General features: G+C 44.7%; 1 protein-coding gene across 1 annotated transcript in view; it reads left to right on the top strand.

Annotated features, from left to right (window-relative positions):
• WDR44 (WD repeat domain 44) overlaps positions 1-26,914 on the top strand; it is a 1,972,396-nt gene that overhangs the window by 554,578 nt on the left and 1,390,904 nt on the right. The gene's annotated exons all lie outside the window — the stretch shown is intronic.

Here is a 26,914-nt window from a genome sequence, read left to right as displayed (position 1 = left end):
ACCCACTTATGCAGGTAGTGGCTCGGAAGGCGTGGCTCCAGATTCTGTGGAACCTGTCCCCAGAAGACCATCCAAGTTCATTACGGCCCCTTCGGATAAACAGTTCCTTTCCAAAGGTGTCTCTGTGGATGCTATGGTGGTGGCGGCGGCCACTAAGAAGGAACTGGCGGATCCTTCAGTACCTGTCCATCCTCCTAACAAGGATTCTAGGACCATGGACAGGTATGGAAAGCGGATGTTTTCTTCAGCGACCTTTGCTATCGTTAAGCTGAATTACCTTTGTCACTTCACCAGGCTTCAACGAGATATTCTCAAGGAACTAGGTGAAGTAGTCCAGGATCCTTCTGCTGCTGGGGCTCAGGAAAAGATTGCCTCACAGCTCGCTATCCTGAATTCCATATCTAACTCCTCCATGCGGCTCATATCTTATGCGGCCGATGGAGCGAGCAGGGCCGCAGGCACAGGAGTTGCTCTTAGACGCCAAGCCTGGATGCGGCTGTGTAATTTTGCGGACCCCTTTAAGGCGTCCTTCACTAATACCCCCTTTGATGGTTCAGCTTTGTTCGGACCTCAGGTGAAGGATACCTTGACCAGGTGTGAGCAGGACGGTAAAACTCTTTCTGCCGTTGGGAGTCCAATTTTCCACTCCTTCTAGACCATATCCCAAGGGTCAGAAAGGGGGGAAGATGTGGTTCCGTAAAGCCCAAGGAGCTACACTGGACACACGTGGTCAGTTTACCCCCAGAGGCAGAGGGGGTAACAATAATAGACGCCGCCCTAGAGGCAGGGGGGGTCCTCAGAACCAGGGCAACAGGGAGTCTCTTCCTGAGAAGCCCTTTCAGCATCCCTGAGGTGTTGCCCGACTGTCCACCCTTGGAGGCAGTCGGGGGAAGGATTTCACTGTACCCAGTAGCCTGGCAATCCCTATCCCAAGAGAAGTGGGTACAGTCGATTATATCCGAGGGTTACAATGTCCCTTGAAGGTTCCCGTACCTCTACAATCCCTTCCAGACATCTCACCCGGTCAAAGGGATTTGGCAAAACAGGAGGTTTCAAAACTCCTAGAAAAAGAGCCATCCAGACAGTGCCGGCAGACCAAGTAGGATCCGGCGTCTACTCAAGATTCTTTTGGTCCCCAAAAGGACGGGAGATTGGAGACCAATATTAGACCTGAGCAATCTAAACAGATTTGTCAAGAAGGCAAGATTCCGGATGGTCACGCTTCAGTCCATTCTGCCCTTTCTGGGCAAGGACAACTGGATGTGCTCTATAGACCTTCAGGATGCGTACTATCACATAAAGATTCACAGATGCTCCAGAAGGTTTCTCCGCTTGGCTAGGGACCAGTCATTACCAATTCAGAGCACTGCCCTTTGGCCTCACTTCAGCCCCAGAGTGTTTACCAAATGCATGGCAGTGGTCACAGCTCACCTGAGACGTCTAGGATTCCAGGTGTTTCCTTATTTGGACGACTGGCTCCTCTCCGCCACCACCAAGTGTCAGCTTCTTCAGTCCAGAGACTACACCCTACAGCTTTGCAGGAAACTGGGAATTTCAGTAAATTTGAAAAATCTTCTCTGCTGCCTTGCCAATCTATCACCTTTATAGGCAGAATTAAACACCGTCAAAATGTTAGCCAGACTAACTGATCAAAGAATTCTGGACATCCAAAAATTTGTTCGGCTTCTGTTACAAAGCAACAAGATCAAAGCCAGGTTTGTCCTGAAAGTTCTAGGTCTAATGGCTGCGGCCATTGTTCTTCTACCACTGGCTCGCTTCCACATGCGTCTCCTGCAGTGGATGTTATTCACGCAGTGGTCGTACCACAATCTTCCGATGAGACACGAAATCTTAGTAACACAGTCGTGCAGGGCTCATCTGGGCTGGTGGATATCTTCCCCTCTTCTTCATCAGGGCCGACCTTTATCCCCCCTCCTCCAGTTGCCACAGTCACTACGGATGCCTCTCTGATCGGGTGGGGGGGGGCATTATCAGGGCAGGATGGTCCACGGGACGTGGCAACCCATAGGATACCATCTGCACATAAATGTCCTGGAGATGAGAGCAGTGCTTTTAACGTTGCAAGCCCTCGACGACTTTCTTCCCACGGGGACTATTGCAGTACAAACGGACAACATGTCCGTGGTCTGGTACATCAACAAACAGGGCGGAACCAGGTCCTATCCGTTATGTCGAGAAGCTCTCAGACTTTGGCAATGGGCGATCTCTTCTCAGCGGTTTCTGATAGCAACGCACATCCCCGGCAGGTCCAACCTATTAGCGGACAGGCTGAGCAGATCTATTCTGATGCCTCACGAGTGGTCTCTCAATCAATCTGTAGTGGATCAGATTTTTCTGAAGTGGGGCACTCCTTGTTGTGATCTTTTCGCTACCCCTCAAAACAACAAGTGCCCAGACTATTTCACTCTATTTCCTTCCAGGCCAACCCTGAGAGACTCTCTAACCCAGGATTGGCCTCGGGGACTTCTTTATGCTTTTCCTCCCTTTCCATTGATTCCACAAGTCATTCAGAAAGCCACCGTTTTGAGAGCCAAATTGATCCTCATTGCTCCATATTGGCCTCGACAAATTTGGTTTCCGTCTCTGCATAGTCACCTTCTGGTGCAGCCCTGGCATCTGGACCCAGTTCCGGATCTTTTGATCCACCAGTCGGGTCAGCAGCACCGGGCCATTCATTCTCTCAACCTCACTGCTTGGTTGCTCCACTTCCTTCCCTAGCCAGGCTACCAATGATTTCTGACTCAGTCAGAGACATTTTAGTGTCTTCTTTGAAGTCGTCCACTAGGACTATTTATGCTAGCAAGTGGCGACGTTTTTCGATTTGGGCAAACTCCAGAAATATTGATCCTTTTACTGCTCCCGTACATTCTGTTTTAGATTTCCTGGCGGAGGTTTTTCATTCAGGATCCTCGTCATCTACAGTCAAAGTACAACTGGCTGCTATTTCCAAGTATCATGTTGACTTGCATGACAATAACATTATGTCTCATAGATTATGCAAGGCCTTTTTGAGGGGAGTTTTTCTCCTAAAACCACCTATAAAGCATCCTCCTCCGCAATGGGATCTAAACTTAATGTTGGCATCCTTGATACTACCTCCTTTCGAACCGTCTGCTTCATGTTCTTTGAAGTTATTGACGTGGAAAACTATATTTTTACTGGCTGTCACTTCTGCAAGAAGGGTTTCCGAGATTCAAGCTCTCTGTATTCGTTCACCTTATTTGGTTTTTCATAAGGACAGGGTTTCGTTAAGAACTAACCCTTCCTTTCTCCCCAAAGTTGTATCTCAAACCAATATTAACCAATCTATAGATCTACCAGTCTTTTTCCCTAACTATTCTGACAGAGCTGAACAGAAACTGCATTTTTTGGATGTCCATCGTCAGCTCAGGTACTACTTGCATAGAACTAAACAAATTAGAAAATCGGACCAATTGTTTGTCTCCTATGCAGAAAACAGGTTAGGTCTTCCAGTTTCTAAAGTGACCTTATCCAGATGGTTGACTTCCACCATTTCCTATGTGTACTCTCTCAGAGGCAAACAACTATCTTCTAAGCCAAAAGCACACTCGACCAGGAGTCTATCCACTTCTGCAGCCTTTCAGGATAGACTACCCATTGATACCATTTGTGCAGCAGCTACTTGGGGCCACGCCTCATACCTTTGTCTCTCATTACAAGTTGGATTTGGCCTCCAGAGATAGGGCCAGTTTTGGTTCCACAGTTCTCAAGAGTCTGTTCCATTGAGCCACCCGGGATACAGGTGCTAGGGACGCGGTCCCATCCAGCAAGAATGAAGGCGAGATTGACAACTTAACATTTAGAAGTTATGTACCTACCATAACGTTCCATGTTAGTTGTCTTCTCTCGCCTTCTTTCTTGCGTCCCTCCCTCCTTCCCCCTGGCCTGGACAGATCTTGAAGAGTTCCTATTAGTTTGTTTCCTCCGGATCATTGTTATGAGGACTTCTTTTAGGAACCATTGTTCCTAATTCGGTTAGGATAATCTTTAGCAGGGTAAGTTAGCTGCCAAACGAGATCTGAGGTAGTTCCGCCTTGCATCATGGGATATAGGGTTGCCTCGAGCTGGTAAAAGGAGTTCTCGAGCTAAAGCAAGTGCGAGTCGGGCGAGGATCGGCTCTGAACCCATCCAGCAAGAAAGAAGGCGAGAGAAGACAACTAACATGGAACGTTATGGTAGGTACATAACTTCTAATTCACTTCATTGTGGTTTTGACACTTTGGAGGCTTCCTGCAGAGCAGCAGCCACTGGTTCCGTAATTAGAAGGCATGCTTGGCTCAGGGAGCAGCCTCTTTCTGAACCTGTTAAATCTAAATTGCTAGATTTTCCTTTGCACAAGGACAATCTTTTTGGTAATAAGGCTGAGGAGGTACTGAAGAAGTTGGAGGAAAAGGCAAAATCTATGCAAGCTGTAAAAGATGTCTTTCAGGTTCAGCCTCCTCTGTTTAGTAGGCATTATCCTTCCAAGAATTGGTCTTTCCCTGATCCTGGCAAGCAGGGTCGCTCTAGGCCTAGGGGTTTCAGATCTTCCAGAGGGCAGGCGTCTGCCCCTCAAAGGGCTAAACAATGGCATTCTTCTTCTGCTAAATTGGGGAGTTCTAAGCCAGCTTCCCAAAGCAAACTTTCTCAATGACTCTGGCCTTCTTGTGCCTACCTCTGCGGACCCTGGGCTTCCTTTGGGGGGAAGGTTAGCTAGGTTCGCAGAGATATGGTCTACCATCACAGACGACAAATGGGTGCTCAATATAGTAAACCAAGGTTATAAGTTTTACTTTCACATCTTCCCTGTTTTGTAAGGGTACCCAGACATTCTCAGAACTCTCAGGGCAGAGGTAGAAACTCGGATTTCTTCTCTACTGACTCTGGGGGCTATAGAGCCAGTTCCTGCAAATCAGGCAGGCCTATGTTTTTATTCAAGGCTTTTTCTGGTACTCAAGAAAGGGGGCACGTGGCACCCTGTTCTGGATCTGTCCATTCTTAACACTTTTCTGGTGATTCCCAAATTCAAGATGCTTACCCTTCAACAATTACTACCAATGCTGGGCAAGCATTCATGGCTGGTAACTTTGGATCTCAAGGAGGCTTATCTGTACATTCCAGTAAGGGAAAGTTGCAGGCAGTTGCTTCGCTTCAGGGCTGGGGAGCAACACTTTCATTTCTCTGCATTTCCCTTTGTTTTATCTACTGCTCCCAGAGATTTTACAAAGTGCCTGGCTCCAGCCATTGCTTTTTGCAGGCAGAGAAACATTCAGATTTATCCTTACCTGGACGACTGTCTCATTCAAGCAAACTCTCCAGAACAACTAGAAAAGGATTTGGATTTCGTGAAGAACATTCTCACCTCTTTGGGTTACACTCTCAACGAAAAGAAGTCAAAGTTGGTTCCTTCAAGGGAGATTGTTTTCCTGGGAGTGAGTTTGAATACAGCCACCCAGATGGTATTCCTCCCTCAACAGAAGCAAGAAGATCTTTCTGCTTACTTCATGAACTTGGCAAGCATGACCCAGCCCTCTACAAGGCAATTCCTGCAAGCACTGAGGTTCATGGCTTCATGTATTTTGATGATCCCATATGCATGGCTGCATATGGGAAAACTTCAGTGGTACCTCAAGAACCTTTGTTGTCAACACACGGGAATTAGACTTGATTCTTCCCCTGATTCCCTGTCTGCAAATGGAGTTCCTCTGGTGGGCGACGGCCTGTTTTCAGTACAAGGGTCTGCCTTTCTGCCCACCTCCTGCCAGCCAGACTTTCACCACAGACACCTCAGATGTTGCATGGGGGGCTCATCTGGAGGGCAGGGGCATACAGGGGACTTGGAGCATCCAGCAGATTCATCTGCACATAAACTTAAAAGAATTGATGGCAGTGCAGCAGGCCTTGCTGGCTTTCAAGGACCTACTCTATTCTGGGTCTCTGATCAGGACAGAGACAATACCACAGTCATGTGGTACATCAACAAGCAAGGGGGGATTCAGTCTTACCCCTTGTGCAGACAAAGCATGAGACTATGGTCCATGGCAGCTTCCATGGGCTCACATCTAATAGCCCAGTATCTTCCAGGGAGGCCAAACTCCTTGGTGGATCATTTGAACAGACGTTCTGGATCCTCACGAGTGGCAACTGAACAGGGACATTTTCCATCGCATCACTCATAAGTGGGGCACCCCACAAGTGGATCTTTTCTCCTCTCACACCAATTACACCCTTCCAACTTTCTGCACCAGGGAGTTTCACAACAAAGCTTGGAGGGTGGATGCGTTGTCCTTCCCATGGACACATCTCTCAGTTTATGCATTCCCTCCTCTGCCTCTTCTTCCCAGAGTGCTGCTAAAGATAAGAGATGAAAAACCAAAGGCTATTCTGATAGCACCAGATTGGCCCAAGCAGCATTAGTATCCCCTCCTTTGCAGCCTTGGCATCTTCCCCTGGTACCAGATCTGTTGGTTCAGGGAGGGGGAAAGTTCCTTCATCCTCATCTTCAAACTCTGCATTTAACTGCCTGGCTAATACTTTAAATCTTTCCCAACAAGTGGTTGAAGTTCTTCATTAGGCCAGGAGGCCTAGCACAAGAAAATCCAATGCAGATAAATGGAAGAGATTTTGCTCTTGGATACTAGCTAAAGGCAAATACTCTTCTCATCCTTCTCTTTCAGTCATTCTTGACTACCTAGCAGGATTGCTTAATGGTTGACTTTCCTTTTCTTCAATCAAAATTCACACTTCAGCAATTTCGGCTCATTGTTCTTTTGAGCATAGCAGTTTTTCTCACCCCTTGATGAAACCGTTCCTGAGGGGAGCTAGTAATCTTAGACCTCCCAGAAGAGCTCCTACTCCTGCTTAGGATCTTAATTTTGTCTTGGAAAATTTTACTCTGCCTCCCTTTGAACCAGCTGCCTCTGCAGATTTGAAGTTTCTATCCTGGAAGACTTCTTTCCTTTTAGCTATTACTTCAGCTAGAAGGGTATCTGAGCTGCAAGCCTTAATGACAGCAGAACCTTTCATTATTTTTCATTCAAATCGGGTTTCTCAGAGAACTAATCCCTCCTTTATGCCTAAGGTAGTTTCCAGTTTAACCCTTAACCAGTCTATTCTCCTGCCTAAATTTTCCAACAATCCCCAAAATAAAGGGGAAAGGATTTTGCACTTTCTTGATGTGCACAGACAGCTGAGATTTTACTTAGGACTAAATCCTTTCAAAAAACTGAACAGTTATTGGTTAGTTGTCCTTCAAGGATGCATCTGCAGTCATAACATATGGGTTGTCCTGCCTCAGGCAGCCCTTCAGTCGGCCGGATTCCAAAGTCTGGGTCTGGCCTCGGCTGATGTCGCACTTTCCCCGACGTCAGAGCGTCTGGGGTATAAAAGCATCAGCCGACGCCATTTTCCCCAGTCTTTCTTGCCGCGTGGTGCCCGAAGCAGAAGCAGTTTGCAAGTGCCGGTCGGCCAGCTTCTGTGATTCAGCTACCGAAGACTTTGAAAAAGCTAAGTACCCCGTTGGGGACTCTTTCTTGCCTCAGCCGATGTCAGATAAAGTAAATAATTGTTTAACTTGTGGGAAACAAATACCTCATAAGGATTTCCACTCTTACTGCCACCCTTGCTTAGGCCCAGACCACGACGTCTCGGCCTGTTCAGCCTGTGCTTCCTTCAACCGACGAACTCTTAGACGTCGGTCGGAGTTTGCAGAGGAATTCTTTGGGGCTAATTTTGCATATAAGATGCCGTTGGAGACTCCGACATCGCATTTGGTGAAAAAACGGAAGGACAAGGACCATCACTCACGGCCTGCGGTTTCGGCTGAAACCACGGTAAGGCCTACCGCGAGTGTCTCGGTTTCGGCCGAAACAGAGTCCTCGGTACTTCCTTTAACCGAATCCACTCAACCGACCACCGCGGCCCTGGAGGCCCCGGTTGAGTCGGTTATTGAACTACCTACTGAAACCAGTGTCCAGGAAATGTCCAACACCATTCCTTTAGACAAGTCTACTCCTGCACGTGGTGCAGCCAGACCCCCTGCATCCATGTCCATTAAGGCTTTTTCTAGGGCTAAAGCTGCTAAACTTGCTAAAGCTTTGCCTCCCAAGTCTCCCTCTCAGAGACCTTCTTCTAGCTCTCAGATTCTCAGCCTTGCAGAGGATCTTAGCTCCTTAATTAGAGGTTCTCAGCCTCACCCAGACAGGGGCTCTCAACCACCACCAGACAAAAGGCCCAGGACTGAGCCCTCTGACCAACACTCTTCAGATGACTCTACGGATGGATCTGTGTTGTCAGATCACCAGGAGGAGGCTTATTCGGTCTGTGAGGATTCTGTTGCTGAAAAATCTATTCCTTCGGCCTCCCCTCCTGAAGAGTTTTCTTTTGGTGAGACACTGCACTCTGAGAGAACATTTTCAATGGCAGGGCCAGGACTTTTCTGATTCTAGAAAGAGATTAAGGACCTTTTTACATTTACCTCAGCATAGGCCCTTAGCTATACCTCCTGTTTTGAATGTTATTGATGATGTGTACAATGATGCTAGTACAGCCCCTGATTCTCTCCCTCCGGCGCCTGCCAAACCTGATAGGTACTACAGGGTCCCGGTTTCTCATCTACATCTGTACAAGGCCCATTCTGCAGACCCAGATACTATTTCCCAGGGCCCAAAAGGGGTTGCAGCTGCCACTGCCAAAAATCCTCTATCTTCTGAAAGAGAGTCTAGAGTTTTAGAGAGATGGGGAAAGAAAGTATATACTTCTGCAACTCTTTCCATGAGGGCATTAAATTGTCAATTTCATATGATACAGTACCAAGAGTATTTGTTAGATGAATTGCATAAGAAGCTTTCCTCTTCTGAACCCCTTGACCGTAAATCACTTCAGGATCTGGTACATAACTCACAGCAGGTTAGCAATCATTTTTTGCAGTGTGGTTATGATGCACTGGAAGCTTCATGTAGGTCAGTTATGACAGGGGCAGTTATTCGTAGGCATGCCTGGTTGAAGGAACAATCTTTACCAGACCATGTTAAAGCTAAGCTCCTGGATGCTCCAATGGAAAAACAAAAATTATTTGGTTCCACGGCTCAGGAGGTCTTAAAGAAGTTTGAAGAAAAGGCAAAATCTGTGCAAACAGTTAAGGACTTTCTGCAAGTACAACCACCGAGATTCAGCAGAAACTGGCCTACTAAGAATTGGTCCTTTCCAGACTCGGACAGATCCCAGAGGGGCAGGAACAGGCGTCCCAGAGGGAGAGGGCAAGCTAGAGGTTCCTACAGAGGCCGTCAGTGGCAACCTACCAACCAGAGAGGTAGTGCAGGAACAACAACAACAACTACTACACCTGGACAGACTCAATGACTTCTTCTTGACTCCGCCGACCAGGGCTCAGTTGGAAGCACCATTGGGCGGAAAGCTTTATTTATTCTCAAAAAACTGGCATTACATTACAAGAGACACATGGACACTGCAAATAATAGACAAAGGATACAGGTTCCATTTCCACACTTTGCCAAGAGGAAAAGGAATGCCAAACCTGCCACCAAATCAGAGGGCAGAGGCTTTGAAGCAAATCAACAACTTAATACAAATGAAAGCCATAGAAAAGGTACCTCTTTCAGAACAAGGCCAAGGATTTTACTCCAGATTATTCCTTGTTCCAAGAAAAGAAAATCAATGGAGGCCTATTCTCGACCTGTCCGCACTGAATACTTACCTCATTGTGCCAAAATTCAAGATGCTGACCCTACAGCAACTTCTTCCCATGCTGGGCAAGGAGTCTTGGCTGGTGACTCTAGATCTCAAGGAGGCATACCTGCATGTCCCTATTCGACAAAGTTGCAGAAGACACCTCAGATTTCTTGCAGGATCAGAGCATTATCAATTCTCAGCATTGCCCTTTGGCTTATCTACTGCGCCCAGAGTATTCACAAAATGCCTGGCATCAGTAATTGCACACTGCAGACTTCAGGGGATTCAAATCTACCCATATCTGGACGACTGCCTTATACAAGCGGACAACAAGAAAAATTTGTTAAAGGACTTGGACTATGCCATCCACCTATTACAGGCCTTGGGATACACAGTCAACATCCAAAAATCAAGACTTGTTCCATCCTAAAGGATAACCTTTTTGGGTGCAGATCTAGACACAACCACCCAAATGGCCTTTCTCACAGAAGAAAAACAAAAACAACTTCCGGATTACTTCAAGAATCTGACAAGACAAACTCAGCAGACTGCAAGGAAAATCCTGCAGGCCCTGGGTTACATGGCATCTTGCATAATTCTGATTCCACAAGCCAGGCTGCATATGAGAAAATTACAATGGGTACCTAAGGAGTGTATGGTCTCAGCACAGTCACAGTTTGGAAACTTTGATACCACTCATTCCTTGCCTTCAAAAGGAATTCCTGTGGTGGGCTCAAGCCTGCCAGTCCAACAGAGGGTTGCCTTTCAACAAACCAAAAACAAACCAAACCATCACCACGGACGCTTCAGACCGAGGCTGGGGAGCACACATGGAGGACAAATGTATCCCAAGGCCTATGGTCTCAAGGACAGTTGCGCATGCACATAAACCAAAAGGAAATGCTGGCAGTGATACACGCAATCGAGGCCTTCAAACCTTTCCTCCATCAAGGCCACCTGTTAATAAGGACAGACAACGCCACAGTTATGTGGTACATAAACAAGCAAGGAGGCATGCATTCCTACCCTCTATGCAGACTGGCCATGAATCTGTGGGAACTTTGCTTGAAACTCAACATACAACTACAGTCCCAGTTCGTGCCAGGGAAAGACAATACACTGGCAGACACCTTAAACAGAACTACCATGGATGCGCACGAATGGATGCTGCACCCGGACATCTTTCTACTCATAACACAAGCACGGGGAAGGCCGGAGATGGATCTGTTCGCCTCCCCCCACAATCATCAACTGAAGACATTCTGCTCAAGGACATACCACCCACAAGCATGGAAGGTGGACTCTCTCTCTTTCAGCTGGAAAGCTCTAAAAGTCTATGCCTTCCCACCACTCCCATTAATGTCCAAGGTTTTACTGAAGATCAGGGCAGAACAGCCAAGAGTGATTCTGATAGCTCCAAACTGGCCAAGGCAGCACTGGTACCCACTGTTGAGGAGCATGTCACAGACGAAATCGTGGCCTCTCCCCCTATGGCCACTTCTTCTGACGCAGAACAATTTCAAGACCCTGCATCCCAACTTGAAAACATTGCAGCTAACTGCCTGGAAAATACCATAACCCCTCCTCAGGATAGCTTATCACAGAGAGTAAAGGACATTATTATGGAAGCTCGCCGGCCTTCCACAAGGAAGGCATACTCAGCAAAATGGAAAAGATTTCTCATTTGGAACACAACAAAAGGCTTAGATGTGACAGTGGCGAGCATGGCACATATTCTGGAGTACTTGGCAGAATTGTTCCACAATGGCCTGTTCTATTCTTCCATTAAGATACATGCCTCAGCAATTTCAGCAGAATACAATGTTGATCCACCTATTTTCTCGCATCCTCTCCTCAGACAATTTCTGAGAGGAATCAAAAACATCAATCCTCCAAGGAAACCTCCTTTACCTACTTGGGATCTCAACTTTGTGCTGGAGAAACTAACACTTCCTCCCTTTGAACCAGCAGCATCGGCGGATCTACAGTTTCTGTCTTGGAAAACTGCATTCCTTCTGGCCATAACTTCAGCAAGAAGAGTATCTGAGTTACAAGCTTTAATGGCAGTGCAGCCATTTCTTATTTTCCATCAAGACAGAGTTTCATTGAGAACCAATCCTACTTTTATGCCAAAGGTGGTATCTAGGGTATCCTTGAACCAAGCTATTCACTTGCCTACATTCTTCCCAAATCCACAAAATACACACTCTGGATATACACAGACAATTACGCTACTATTTGGACAGAACTAAAAGTTACAGAAAGACTGACCAACTGTTTGTAGCATATGCTGCTGGGGCACAAGGAAAAGTAATTTCCAAACAGACAATTTCAAAATGGATAGGAAATTGCATTCGATTTCGTTACTCCTTTCATGGAAAGACAGTTCTTGCAAACATTAGGCCTCATTCCACGAGAGCCACAGCCACCACTACAGCCTTCCTAAGAGGGGTGGCTACCAAGGACATTTTAGAAGCTGCTACATGGAGCTCCGTGCATACATTTGCCAAGCATTACAATTTACCTTTATACTCCAGATCCAGAGCAGGTTTTGCTACAGCAGTCCTGCAGGGTATCTTAACTACTCCATCCTTTTCTTAGTGCCTCCACCCCCAGATTGGCTATGGTATTCTACCCATATGTTATGACTGCAGATGCATCCTTGAAGGACATAGTACAGTTTTGTACCTACCATAAATGTAGATGTCCGATAGGTATGCATCTGCAGTCAGGTTTACCCTCCCTCCTTCCCCTCTGTGGTATTCCTAGGGTGCTTACCCCTCTATTAGCTAGCTGGGGGATCTATTATGGTGTATTTGTTTGTATATATATATATATATATATATGTATATATTTTTGAAAATGTTTGGAACTTATTGCATTCCTCCAAATTTAGCCTTCCTAGAGGGCACCTGGCATCTGGGGCAAGAAACACTGAGGAAAATGGCGTCGGCTGATGCTTTTATACCCCAGACGCTCTGACGTCGGGGAAAGTGCGACATCAGCCGAGGCCAGACCCAGACTTTGGAATTCGGCCGACCGAAGGGCTGCATGAGGCAGGACAAACCCATATGTTATGACTGCAGATGCATACCTATCGGACATCTACATTTATGGTAGGTACAAAACTGTACTTTTTGCTCTTGGGGTTCTGGGTAAAGCTATTTCAAAACAAACCATCTCCAAATGTGTTGCTTATTGTATTCACTTTTGTTACCTGCAGCATGGGAAGGTTCCCCCTCAGGGTATTAGGACCCATTCCACTGGAGCAGCCTCTACCTCTGCAGCCTTTCTGAGAGGTGTGCATACTAAGGACATTCTAGAAGCAGCTACTTGGTCTTCTGTCCATACTTTCACAAAGCATTACAATCTACCTTTGTTTTCTAAATCCAGGGCTGGTTTTGCCTCTATTGCTTTGCAGGGCCTCCTTACCAACCCTTAATCTGTGATCCTTCCTCCCCCCTTTGTCTTCTTACTGGGCTTTAGGAATCAACCCATATGTGAGGACTGCAACGGTGAAACACAAAGAACATAGTACAGTTGTGTACACTTACCATAAATGTAGATGTTTGAGTGTATTCACTGTTACAGTCCTGGTTTTCCACCCTCCATTCCCCCTTTTTTCCTAAGGAACAGACTATAGATTTTTATTTTTTGTATGACATGTGTCCAGGGTGCTACCATTCCTGGGTTAGCCTTCTTTTGGGGGCTCCTGACAGTTAAAGCAAGAAAAACTGAGGAAATGGAGTAGGCTGCTTCCCTTTATACCTGACGTACTGACATCAGTTTTGCAACCGGCGGCAGCCGACGTCATATACCAAGGACTCTGGTATTCAGGCCACCTGAGTGCTGGATAAACCCATATGTGAGGACTGCAACAGTGAATACACTCGAACATTATGATAAGTGTACACAACTGTACTTTCTCTCTTATTTGTGTGAATTGCTCAATGCTGGGCTGGCCTATTCTTCTGTTAAAGCTCACCTTTCAGCTCTCTCTGCTTGTCTGGCTTTGACTCCCCCTTTAGCCTGTAGATTTGAGGCCAAACAGTTTCTTAAAGGCATCCTTCATCCTTCATATTAGACCTCCCAGGAAGTCTTTGATCCTGGGATCTTAATTTTGTTTTAGAAAAATTGATCTTGGCACCTTTTGAGACTGCAGCTTCAGCTTTCTTGCAGCATTGTTCTTATAAGACTGTTGTTTTGGCCCTTCTGCCAGATGGGTGTGTGAGCTGCAAGCTTTATGGCTATTCCTCCTTTTTTTTAGTTTTCCATAAAGACAGGTTGTCCCATTGTACTAATCTTTCTTTTATGCCCAGGGTGGTTAATGAGTTATCTCTTAATCAGTCTGTTCATTCGCCCGCTTTTTTCCCTTCTGCACAGTGCTAGTGAGATGGTTTTGCACACCTTGGATTTACATAGAGAATAAAGCTTTTTGTAAATCTGAACAGCATTTTTTTTCTTTTCATTCTAGGTCTTTAGGTTTGGTTGTTTCCAAGCAAACCACTTCTTGGATTTCTAAAGCCATTTCTTTTTGCTAGTCTTTTCATGAGAAGAGCCTTCCTTCATCTGTTAAGGCTCATTCTACTAGTGCTCTGGCCTCTTCTGGTGCTTTTTTCAAGGGTTTGGATTCTAATTCTATTCTTGAGGCTGCTACCTGGACTTTTGTGTATACCTTTACCAAGCACTGTAATTTGTATGTGATTTCTAGGGCCAGAGCTGGTTTTGTCAGGGCTATTCTCCATTACTTTCTCTAGGGTTCTGCCGGCCCTTCTTCCTCCAGTTTTCTTTCTGAGCTATTGTACTTTCCCAATTGTAAAGAGTACTGCAACAGTGGTATTGGAAGGACATGGTACAGCTGTGTAAAATCTTAGCATAACAGCAGATGTCCTTCTGTTCACGGTTGCAGTTCCTTCCCCTGGTCCTTTTCCCTTCTGGATGTTCTTGTTGCCTACTAATATCCTTGGACTTTCATTCTTATAGGGGCTTTTCAGTTTTGAGGATGGTATGTCCAGTTGTCAACTTTATGCCGTACACTGTGCATGGGAAGCATACGTTTGTTGTATGTGAACCCATTGCTACATAAAGACTTTGGTATACTGGCTGGATGTTGGGCCACCCTTGGCAGGGGGTCCCTGTTATAAAGAATACTGCAACAGTGAAGAGAATGACATCTGCTGTTAATGGTAATATTTTTCACAGCTGTATTTTCTTCTTGAAAAATAGTTTAATGGAAGATTTTAATTCAAAGGAAACTTTTCTGTCTAGCTTTGAAGGAATGCTAGATGACGGTCAGCTCTACAAACCTGTATAGAGAGTACACTTCGTTGGCATGGAGGCTCTGAAGCTCTTTTTGTACTCTTAACTCCCTTTTATATGGAGTTCAAGCAGTGTGTGTGGAAGATACCCATAAGCTTTGAAAAGCTGGCTGATTGGTCATATCCCTTGTCAGGATATAACCCATATAGTTTAGGCTGTTGCAGCAGTAGCCCTGTGATGAACATCAACCCATGGTGCTGCAGTCTGGAATAGAACTATGCAACTAGAAAAGCTAAGGTTGGAAGGCATTTATTACCAGAGAAGCAAGACAAACGAAGATAGACTTGAATTCGCTGCAGGAGTGGAACAGTAGTGAAGAACAACTCTTCATAGGGCTGCATCTCTCTCTCTCAAAGCTAGTTTTGCATGTAGGTACTTTGTGTCTGTTTAGCCATGTATGACCTTGTCTAGCTGACCTTTGTTTCATTACTGGCAGTGGCTAGTGTGGAACAGCAGAGAACAAGATGAATTACCTTCTAGATCAACTGAAGTTACCTGTATTCACTTAGGAATTTGTGCAGAAGACTTGAGCTGTGACCTGTTAATGAGCTGCGTAGTGCGCCAAGGGTACAGGGTATGAATCATTATCCCTTTGTTTGCATACTTTGTGACCTTGAGCAAGTCACTTAACCCAGGAGTGCTTTGGGTGTCTTGGGAATTTGGACTAGGTTTTTTTAAAAGTCGTATAGATTTTATGCCTAGTAACTACCTGTATACCCATGAACATAATTTAGAGTAGCGTGGAAGTGGTGGAAATGTGTTAAGTATGGAGAATGATCACTGCAGTTTCTTCGTGTGCTGCTTTGTAGACAGTTAGCAAATTAACTTTGCTCTGTACTTCTGAGATTAAAATGAGAGGATTACTTTAACCACTGTATTACCAGTAAGTATTTTTGTATTAAGTACACCAGTTGTATAATGCACATTCAGTCACAGCATAAGAAGGAAGACACTCCCATTGATAAATTCTTCTACACAGTTCCTGTGTTGCCAGCAGCTTACCTGTTGTATAACACATGTCAAAAGACAGTGCAGTCTTAATTTATCATTTACCAGGGGAAGTATTTTAATCAGATGCACCCTGCTTCTGCAGTGTGTGCTGTACGTATTTAAAATGTAGGTGTGTATTGCAGTATATCACTAGAAATCACAAACTTAAACCGTCAGTTAGAATTCATTCAGTAAAATTAAATCAAGAGAATGTTTTAGTTTAAATCACAAAAAGCCAACAAACCAGGAACCAGCAAGCTGAATGAGTAAATCCTTCGTTAATATGAAAAACACACTTTATTCACATAAAATGCTCAGTACTCTGTAAGCGCTTTCGTTTAAGCTATGATCTGAAGTAGTTAACTTCATTTGGTCTGCAACGTGTGGGTATTGGATCCGATTTGGATCCGAGCCGGCGGCTTTCCAAGCTTACAGATCCAAGCTCCTCCCCCTTATCCATAATGCCCTGCTACCTCCTTGTAACCCTCAGATCTCGTTTGACGCGGCTTATAATAGCTTCTCAGAACAAGCTCCGAGTTGGTTTGTGAGTCAAATTAACAAAACAATTCAAATATCTTTTTTTTTCCTATCTTTCCCTTGTACGCTTGTGTGTGTGTGTGTGTGTGAACCCCGGGTAGTTTCTCTTTAGTGGTTCTTATTTTTAGTGTCTGTTAATTTAATTTAGTCAGCTAGTTCCCCTCCCCCACTAGAGTGTGTGAAGGCGTGTGCTGTTTTACTTTTTCTTATATCATGGCCGAAAGCCCTAAGGACATTTTTTCTAAATGCACCGAGTGTGGTCATAAACTGTACCCAGCAGATGGCCACACTCGGTGTGTGTTGTGCCTGGGTGTGGAACACCTTTCCACAGGCTGCACTGTTTGTGCAGCCTTTAATCCCAGAGCATTGAAAGACAGAAAGGCCAAGCTGATTTTGGCGGGCCTTCTGCCACCAGAATCTACTTCGTCTTCTGCTGTGGTGCCGGCCGCCTCTACGGCTGCCCCATCTGCTACGTCCGATCCCCTGGCCGGGAATCGCCCTCCCTCTTTGGTCCAGGAGGAAAGGGAGGGAAGAAAAAAGGACAAGAAAGACAGGGAGAGAGAGAGAGAGAGAGAGAAAAAAACACCGCAGCCATAAAAGGCGGTCGGAGTCGACTCCCTCGGCTCCGCCATCTAAAGTTGTTGCTTCTCACTTGAAGGTCTCTGGGTCTACCCCCTCTCGGCTCTGCTCCATTCGTTTCTCCCCGGAGCCGGAGGAGGAGACCCGGTCACCTTCTAGGTCATCAAGGTGGCCTTCCCGGCCGCCTTCGGTGGCCTCTAGTAGGTCTACTAGGAGCTTGTCGGACGCAGATATGGATCGGATGATGCGTCTATTTTTGCAGGCTCAAATGCAGAGGGGAGTGCTCGTGCCTTCCCCCCTCTGGGGGGAGCTCGACACCTTTTTTTGCCCCTATTGCTCCTTCTCCGACCCTCTTTCGGGTCTCAGAACTTTCGGATCCGATTAGCTTCGGAGCCGGGGTGGGGTCGGCGCCGACAGCGTTTCTGTCTTCGGCGCTGACCATGCCCTCGGGTCTGTCGGATCCAGGCTTGTTGTCTGATCCGAGCTCTCGGAGCCGTGGGGCGGGCGTCTGATCCAGAGGGGCCAGTGGTACTTCGGCTCCGTCCAGGTCGGGTCACACTACCCTTTCGGATCCGATTGGGTCACCCTCGGCACCAGTCCGTACGTCGGAGCTGAGGGAACTGCTCTCTGATCCAAGGGAGAGCATTTCACCATCGGCATTCGACATAGTGGAGAGGGTCCTCTCGAGGGACTCGAGACCCCCGGTTCTTGCTTCAGAACAGCCCATTGCTCCCACGCAGTTGAGCCTATCCTCCATCATCCGACCCCAGGGACAGCCTGCGCTTGCGTCCCAGATGGTTCCCTTGGAGGAACAGGACATCGTTGGTGAGGCCTCTTCGGACAGCCCCCCGAGGAGGTTCCTCACAAGCGGAAGTGCAAGAGGAGGCACTTGGACTCACCTGAGTCCCTCACGGAGGACACAGACTTGGAGGAAGGGGAAGGCTCCCAAAGATCACCCCCTGAAGACGTCTCCTTTGGAGACATCATTGAAATGTTACGCATTAGGGGAGGGTGGTCCACCCAAAAGCCTTCCTCAGACGAGTCTGTGTTTCTGGAGGCGTTTGCCGCAGGCCCATCTACCTCTTGGGTGTCTCCCCCCCCCTGCTGACCCCCTGGTAGATCTTATTACTACCAGGGCGTGGAAGGAGCCGGACACTGTGGAACTGATCCCCAAACATCCCAACAGAATACTAAGCCCCCCCTTGGACAAGGCATGTTGGAGTAAGGGGGCCCCTGTGGATGCTATGGTGGTGGCGGTGGCCACCAAGAAGGAACAAGCACAGGAGAGTTCCTCGGTACACCCTCCAGACTAGGACTCTCGGATGATGGACCGTTTGGGAAAGCGGATGATCTCTTCAGTGACCTTCTCTGTAAGGTCACTGAATTATATGGCACATGTTATTCGACTCCAGTGTGACCTGATTAAGGAGTACACTGGATCACCCCCAGAGTCCATGCCGGCCGAGGACAAGTGTACGTTCTTGTCCCGAATGGCCACTCTCAAATCGATCACCAACACATCCATGCGGCTCCTCTCCCATGCCACGGAGGGAGCGGCTAGGGCTAGTGGAACGGGTGTGGTCTTACGCAGACAGACCTGGCTCCATCTTTGCGATTTTGCGGAACCCTTCAAGGCGTCCTTCGCAAACGCTCCTTATGACGGTTCAACGCTCTTTGGCAAGAACGTCTGCGACATGCTTCTCCAGAGCGAGAAAGACGGGAAGACGTTGTCTGCCGTCGGGATCCGCTTCTCTGCTCCCCAGATGTCCTATTCCAGGAAGCAAAAGGGACAGAAGAAGACGTGGTTCCGGAAGACTCAACAACCCCGTTTTGCTCCAGAGACCTCATCCTTCAGAGGCAGAGGAGGACAAGGTGGACGCCGGCCCAGAGGCAGAGGGGACCTGAAGAACTCTGGGTCAAGAGAATCTTTCTTGGACCGACCCGCGCAGCAGCCCTGAGGGGTTGCCCGACTGCTCTTCTCTGGAGGCATTCGGGGGGCACTTCTTGGAACACCTAGCCAAATGGGAGTCCATCACCACAGATCGCTGGGTGCTCCGAATTGTATCCAGAGGATATTCAATCCCCTTCTTAACCTCCCCTCCTCGATCAAGAGGAATCCCCGATGTCCCACCCGGTCAGAGAGATGCAGCAGCTATAGAAATTCAAGGGCTGCTAAGAAAATGAGCAATCCAGCCCGTCCTCCCAGAGCAGTCCGGATTAGGGTTTTACTCCAGGTTCTTTTTGGTGCCAAAAAAGATGGAGGACCCAAGACCCATACTCGACCTATCAACACTGAACCTCTCCGTAACCAAAGAGAAATTCCGGATGGTCAATATTCAATCCATTCTCCCATTGTTACAGGAGAACGACTGGATGTGCTCAATAGACCTCCAAGACACGTACTACCACATTCTTATGGACAGACGATCCAGGAGGTTTCTCCGCTTTCGGCTAGGAACCAGTCATTACCAGTTCAGGGTCCTACCCTTTGGTCTCATCACAGCCCCCAGGGTGTTTACCAAGGTCATGGCAGTAGTAGCGGCCCACCTGAGGCTTCAGGGCATACAGGTCTTTCTGTACCCGGACGATTGGCTCCTTACTGCCACCACCAGGCATCAACTTTGCTCATACAGAGATTACCTGTTACAACTAGCTCACCAACTAGGAATCTCAATCAACTTCAGGAAATCCTCCTGCAACCCACTCAAATTTTGGATTTCATAGGGGCTAGGATAGACACGACACAATCCAGAATTTTCTTGACAACCGACAGGCTACGCAGTCTTTGCTTCCAAATCTTTGACCTCTTACAGTCTCCTGCGCCTCCTGCTGTATTGGTCCTGAGGGCCCTGGGATCCATGGTGGCTGCCATCACTCTATCCCCGTTCGCCCGTCTGAAGATGAGAATCCTTTAATGGACTCGTCAAGTGCAATGGTCTATACTTTTTCAACCCCTATCTACCCCTATTCCTCTCAGCAGGGTGTGCAAGGAGTCGCTTCTCTGGTGGCTTCATTCCAAAGACCTCCGGGAAGGATGTCCTTTCGTCCTACCTTCCCCACAAGTCACGGTGACCACGGACGCATCTCTCCTCGGGTGGGGGGGGGCATTGCAGGGGCAGATCCGTCCAAGGCACGTGGACTCACACAGAGATCTCACTGCATATCAATGTACTGGAGATGAGGGAGGTGCTTTTGGCATTGCAGGCTCTCCATCACCTTCTTCCTCCAGGTACGATTGCAATTCAGTCGGACAACATGTCTGTAGTCTGGTACATAAACAAACAGGGGGAACCAGATACTATCCTCTTTGCAGGGAGGCCATGAGAGTGTTGGAATGGGCGATCTCCACCAACCGCTTTCTCATAGCAACGCACATTCCGGGTCGGTCAAACATTTTGGCAGACAGGTTGAGTCGAACGATGCTCTCACCTTACGAGTGGTCTCTGAACCCAACAGTTGCAAACCAAATATTCCTCGCTTGGGGTCTACCTTGCTGCGATCTCTTTGCTTTGCCTTCAAACACAAAGTGCAGCAAGTTCTTCGCTCTGATTTCCCCACCAGGGGAAGCCCCCAGAGACGCTCTAGTTCATGCTTGGCCATCCGGTCTTCTGTATGCTTATCCCCCTCTTCCTCTGATGACAAAATTCCTACAGAAAGCTCGTCGGTTGGGGAGCAGAGTTATCCTCATAGCCCCATTCTCGCCTCGCCAGACCTGGTTCCCTTACTTACGGTCTCATCTAATACATCCTCCCTGGATCCTACATCCCAGTCCGGATCTGATTTCCCATTCCCTGGGGCTCAAGACCCCCGACCTGGGTCATCTCAAGCTCTCAACTTGGTTGATCCAGTTCCCCTAATGGCTAGGACTCACGGATTATCCTGTTCAGTTAAGGCCATCATAATGGCCATGCACAAACCATCCACCAGAAAGATCTACAAGAGTAAATGGAAACTGTTTTCCCTTTGGGCAGAGATGAGGATTCTAGATCCTTTCACGGCTCCTGTCCCAGTAATCCTTGACTTTCTTTCACATATTTTTCAGCAGGGAGCTAGTGCGTCCACTATTAAAGTCCAGTTGGCGGCTATCTCCCGCTGTCACATCGGTCACAGCTCAGGGCCTCTGGCTTCATCCAAGATCTGTAAATCATTCATGAAAGGAGCCTTCTTATTAAGACCCCCGATCAGAGATGCAGTACCTCCATGGGATCTTACCATAGTTCTTCAAGCTTTAACTGGGCCCCCATTTGAACCGGCAGCCACAGCGGAATTAAAGTATGCATTTTGGAAGACAATCTTCTTGATTGCCATTACTTCTGCCAGGAGAATTTCAGAGCTTCACGCTCTTTGCTGTATGCCTCCATACATCATCCTTTCATAAGGATAGGGTCTCCCTCAGGACTAATCCCTCCTTCCTGCCCAAAGTCTCTTCAGAGGCCAATATCAATCAGTCTGTCAAGTCTACCAGTCTTCTTTCCAAATTTTCAGAATAAAGGAGAGTACAGACTCCATTGTTTAGATGTTCACAGACAGCTACATTTCTACCTGAACAGAACAGCAGATATCAGGAAATCTGACCAACTTTTTGTGTCCTTTGCAAAATCACGTTTTGGGAAGTCAGTCACTAAACTTACATTAGCCAGATGGATCTTCCAATGTATCCTCCTCACCTACAAAAGTTCTGGTTGTCCTGAGCCCTTAAATGTGTGAGCCCATTCTACACGATCTATGGCTACCTCTGCTGCATTTTGGTCTAGGGTCTCTTTAGATGACATTTGTGCAGCAGCAACTTGGGCTTCTTCACATACCTTCATTTCACACTATAAATTGGATCTCATATCCAGAGGACCCGCTTCTTTTGGCTCTGCAGTGCTCCGGAATATCCTTCCATAAGGGCCTCCCAAGTTTCTGGTAGCTGGGGACTCTGTCCCACAGCTTGCAGACCAAATGAAGTTAACTACTTCAGATAAAGAAGTTATGTACTCACCATAACGTTCCATCTGAGTAGGTAACTTCATTTGTCTGCAACCGGCCCTCCCTCCTTCCCCCGGACCTATGGTTTGCTAGTTACCAGCCTGTATATACTTTGTTCAGTCCTCACCATTGCAAAGTGATAAAGATTACTAGGTTATAGAAACTTTCTATTGCCTTCTCTAGCAAACTCGATCTGAGGGTTACAAGGAGGTAGCAGGGCATTATGGGTAAGGGGAGGAGCTTGGAGCACGGATCTGTAAGCTTGAAAAGCTGCCGGCTCGGATCCAAATTGGATCCGATACCCACAGGTTGCAGACAAATGAAGTTACCTACTCAGATGGAACGTTATGGTGAGTACATAACTTCTTTTTAAACTTCCTCAGACAATTCAACATACATTACATCACATACTTTATATACATACTAATTGCTTCATTGGACCCCTTATACATTAAGCAATCAATTATGCCCAGTTTTCTACTTACTACTATTGTATTATTAAAAATATTGAATAGAAAACTTTTTTTAAAAAGACAAAATGCATACTGCTATAACAAGGAGAAGTACATAAATCTAATGTGCTTATGAATGAAGATGTCATTGAAAGAAACTGTAGAATTATATTAAAAATATATTATATTGAGAAATATTAAAAACCAGCATTCTAAATATAAATGTATATAATGTTGTCTGAATTATATTAAATGTATGATGAATAAATACATCTATATGTATATAAATATATTTAAAATTGTATATATATTTTTTAAAATATGAAATATATATAAACTTAAAAAAATATATATAATTATAGCATATAGTGTTGTTACAGTATAGATCACCCAATTTTATTTCTTTGTAGTGCTTTTCATTTCAATACTGGGGCTACTGAGCTACGCTCATTAATTCCGGGCCAAATATCTGCTTATTTTCTTATTTGCCACTTTAATCCTTTGAGTTCTAAGTATAAGCCCCAGGGTCTCTTTATCTTCCATTTCAACATGGTCTATGGCCATGAAAGAAAACTGGTGATCATTATGTTCACTAATATGTTTTGCTAAGGTGTTGTTCAATTTATTTTTCTTAATAGCATATTCATGCTCATATATTCTTTGGGACATATGTTTCTCGGTTTTCCCTGTATAGAACATTGGGCATGAATTACATGTAGCTAAATATACAACCACTTTAGATTTACAATTATATTTACTATGTAAATGGAACTTTCTCTTTCCAAGATAAAAAAAAAATCACTCATTTTTATTTTATGGCGCCACATTTAAGCATACCTGTGTTACCATGAATAGATGAATGATTGGTATGTTTTAAAATTTCCTTAAAACTTTTACCTTTCCTGTAGACTATTCTAGGTTTTTCACTAATATGATTCCTAAAATAAGGATCTTGTAATAAAATAGTCCAGTTATTAACCATTATATCTCTAATTATATTGTGATCTTGTGAGAAAGTAAGCACTAAGGCTCTAGAAAGATCGTTCTGTCTTGTTGTAACACTGATTTCTTCATTATATAAATTCGCAATGTTCATATTGAATGAATTACTGGAATCTTGTACTATGTTCTGTTTATCTAAGATAGGTTTGAAGTATCCATTCATTCTCTTAATGGTTACTTCTTTTATTAATGCATCTACCAATGCTTCTGGGTAATCTCTATTGAGAAACATGTTGCGCAAGAAATTACACTCTTCTTTAAATTGATCTAAACTAGTCACCATCCGGGCTGCCCTTACTAGTTGCCCTTTAACAATGGACTTCTTCTGATGCTCCGGATGGCAACTACTATAATATAGGAAGCAATTAGAATAAGATTCCTTTCTTTGAATGACCGCTATATAAGCTTGATTACTATTATCCTTCATAACATGAACATCCAAATAATTCATATATTCTACATTGATATCCCATGTGAATTTTAAAAATTTAGTGGTAGTATTTATATATGTCAGACATTCATTTAACATTTTTAAAGTGCCCTTCCAAATGATACTAATATCATCTTGGATTCTGTGATATGATTTCAAAAATGTATGATATTATACATATAGCGAATTAGGTTGTTGTGCAGTTTCTCTTGAATGATTTGAGTTCCGTATTTATATTGTCCATATTATTATTTTGCCTATTTCTTCGTTGGCCCCCTGGGGGCTTAGGATATGCAAAGCCATTTGGATATTGTTTCAGGTCTCTTTCTAGTTTCTGCATTTTACCAGCTTTTAATTTAAGTATTTGTTGATCATTGCTATTATAAATGTGTAACATTTCATATTTTGTGTTCTCATAAGTAATATCTTCCTTTATGTCCCTATCTAATGCACCTAATTCATTCATAAGCACTTCTATGTCCTTTTGACTATATTTAATCATGATGTTTAAAAGTTCTTTTCCACTTTTATCAAACAATTGCATCAATTCCATATGTAGAGGCGAGTTGTTGACTAAACCAGTAGGGTAGCGCCTAAACCGCAAACCCTTTAGAATTATGTTCTGCTTAGTGCACTCTTTCAAATACGCGTTTTCCAATTGCAATTTTTGTACATTTTATTAACTTAATGTTAAAATCATCTAGTTTCTGATCAATAGAGTTAGTACCTTGCACTTGTCCACCGGAAAATGCGAACGCTGACTCCAGCCATTCAATTAAGACAGGTACTTCCCTTCTGTGAACGTTATTGTACCATGATTCTGTCCTATACTGTGTGCGCGTGTTCCTTGGTGTCCGTAAATATCCATTTGGGCACGCTGGTCAGGTCCAAAGTCAGAATTGTAAGCTGGGGGGTTGTTATTTCCCAAGCAAAGAGGCATGGCATTAAAATCAATCGTAGTACTCTCTCTGAGCATATTGGCAACACCATTACTAGAAGTTAAATCAGGAGCTTTCATCCGCTCATAAAGACCATCCACACATTGTGTTAACTGCATAATGAGAGCAGTTAATTTCCCATTCGACCCTTCGGTCCTTCCATCTTCCTTGTTCAGCTGTGTGTCTGCCTCAGGTTCGTTCCTCAAAGACATACTGACGAAAGAAACATGGAAACCAACTGATAAATCACAAAAAGCCAACGAACCAGGAACCAGCAACTGAATGAATAAATCCTTATTTGATATGAAAAACACACTTTATTCACAAAATGCTCAGTACTCCGTAAGCACTTTCGTTTGTTATGTTAAACTTCCTCAGACAATTCAACATACATTACATCACATCCTTTTATAGACATACTAATTGCTTCATTGGACCCCTTATAAATTAATCAATCAGTTATGCTCAGTTTTCTACTTGCTACTATTGTATTATTAAAAATATTGAATAGAAAACTTTTTTTTTAAAAGACAAAATGCATACTGCTATAACAAGGAGAAGTACATAAATCTAATGTGCTTATGAATGAAGATGTCATTGAAAGAAACTTTAGAATATATTAAAAAATTATTATATTGAGAAATATTAAAAACCAGCATTATAAATATAAATGTATATAATATGCCTAAAAATTATATTAAATGTATGATGAATAAATACATCTATATGTATATAAATATATTTAAAATTGTATATTGTATATATATTTTTAAAAATATGAAATATAAAATATATATAAACTTAAAAATATATGTATAATTATAGCATGCAGTGTTGTTACAGTATAGATCACCCAATTTTATTTCTTTGTAGTGCTTTTAATTTCAATACTGGGGCTATTGAGCTACGTTCATTAATTCCGGGCCAATTATCGGCTTGTGTTCTTATTCGCCACTTTAATTCTTTGAGTTACTTTGTGTCTGTTTAGGTACTTTGTGTCTGTTTAGCCATGTATGACCTTTGTTTCATTACTGGCAGTGGAAGCTGGTGTGGAACAGCAGAGAACAAGATGAATTACCTTCTAGATCAGCTGAAGTTACCTGTATTCACATAGGAATTTGTGCAGAAGACTTGCGCTGTGACCTGTTAATGAGCTGCTTAGTGCGCCAAGGGTACAGGTTATAAATCACTATACCTTTGTTTGCATACTTTGTGACCTTGAGCAAGTCACTTAACCCAAGAGTGCTTTGGGTGTCTTGGGAATTTGGGCCAGGTTTTTTTAAAAGTCGTCTAGATTTCATGCCTAGTAACTACCTGTGTACCCATGAACATAATCTAGAGTAGCGTGGAAATGGTGGAAATGTGATGAGTATGGAGAATGATGACTGCAGTTTCTTCATGTGCTGCTTTGTAGACAGTTAGCAAATTAACTTTGCTGTGTACGTCTTAGACTAAAATGAGAGGGTTACTTTAACCACTGTGTTACCAGTAAGTATTTTTGTATTAAGTACACCAGTTGTATAATGCACATTCAGTCACAGCATAAGAAGGAAGACACTCCCATTGATAAATTCTTCTACACATTTCCTGTGTTGCCAGCAGCTTACCTGTTGTATAACACATGTCAAAAAACGGTGCAGTCTTAATTTATCATTTACCAGGGGAGGTAGTTTAATCAAATGCACCCTGCTTCCGCAGTGTGTGCTGTACATATTTAAAATGTAGGTGTGTATGTGTATTGCGGTGTATTACTAGAAATCACAAACTTAATCTGTTAGAATTCATTCAGTAAAATTAAATCAAGAGAATGTTTAATTTAGGGTAGAAAACAGAAGAGCAAGTGATTTTGCAGGAGAGCAAGCCCCCTTCCACCCCAGTAGTGCAACTAGCATATTCCACATTCTCTACTACTCAACTCTGAGTTCACATGACAGTGGGGAAGAAAGGTCAGCTTCCTTGATCTTGTACAAAAATGCTGCATACAG

The sequence above is a fragment of the Protopterus annectens genome, chromosome 15.part0 (assembly GCF_019279795.1).
Source record: "Protopterus annectens isolate FY-2018-M chromosome 15.part0, PAN1.0, whole genome shotgun sequence".
NCBI lineage: Eukaryota > Metazoa > Chordata > Ceratodontiformes > Protopteridae > Protopterus > Protopterus annectens.
Note: the sequence above shows the minus strand (reverse complement) of the source record. Positions and strands in the feature narration are given on the sequence as shown.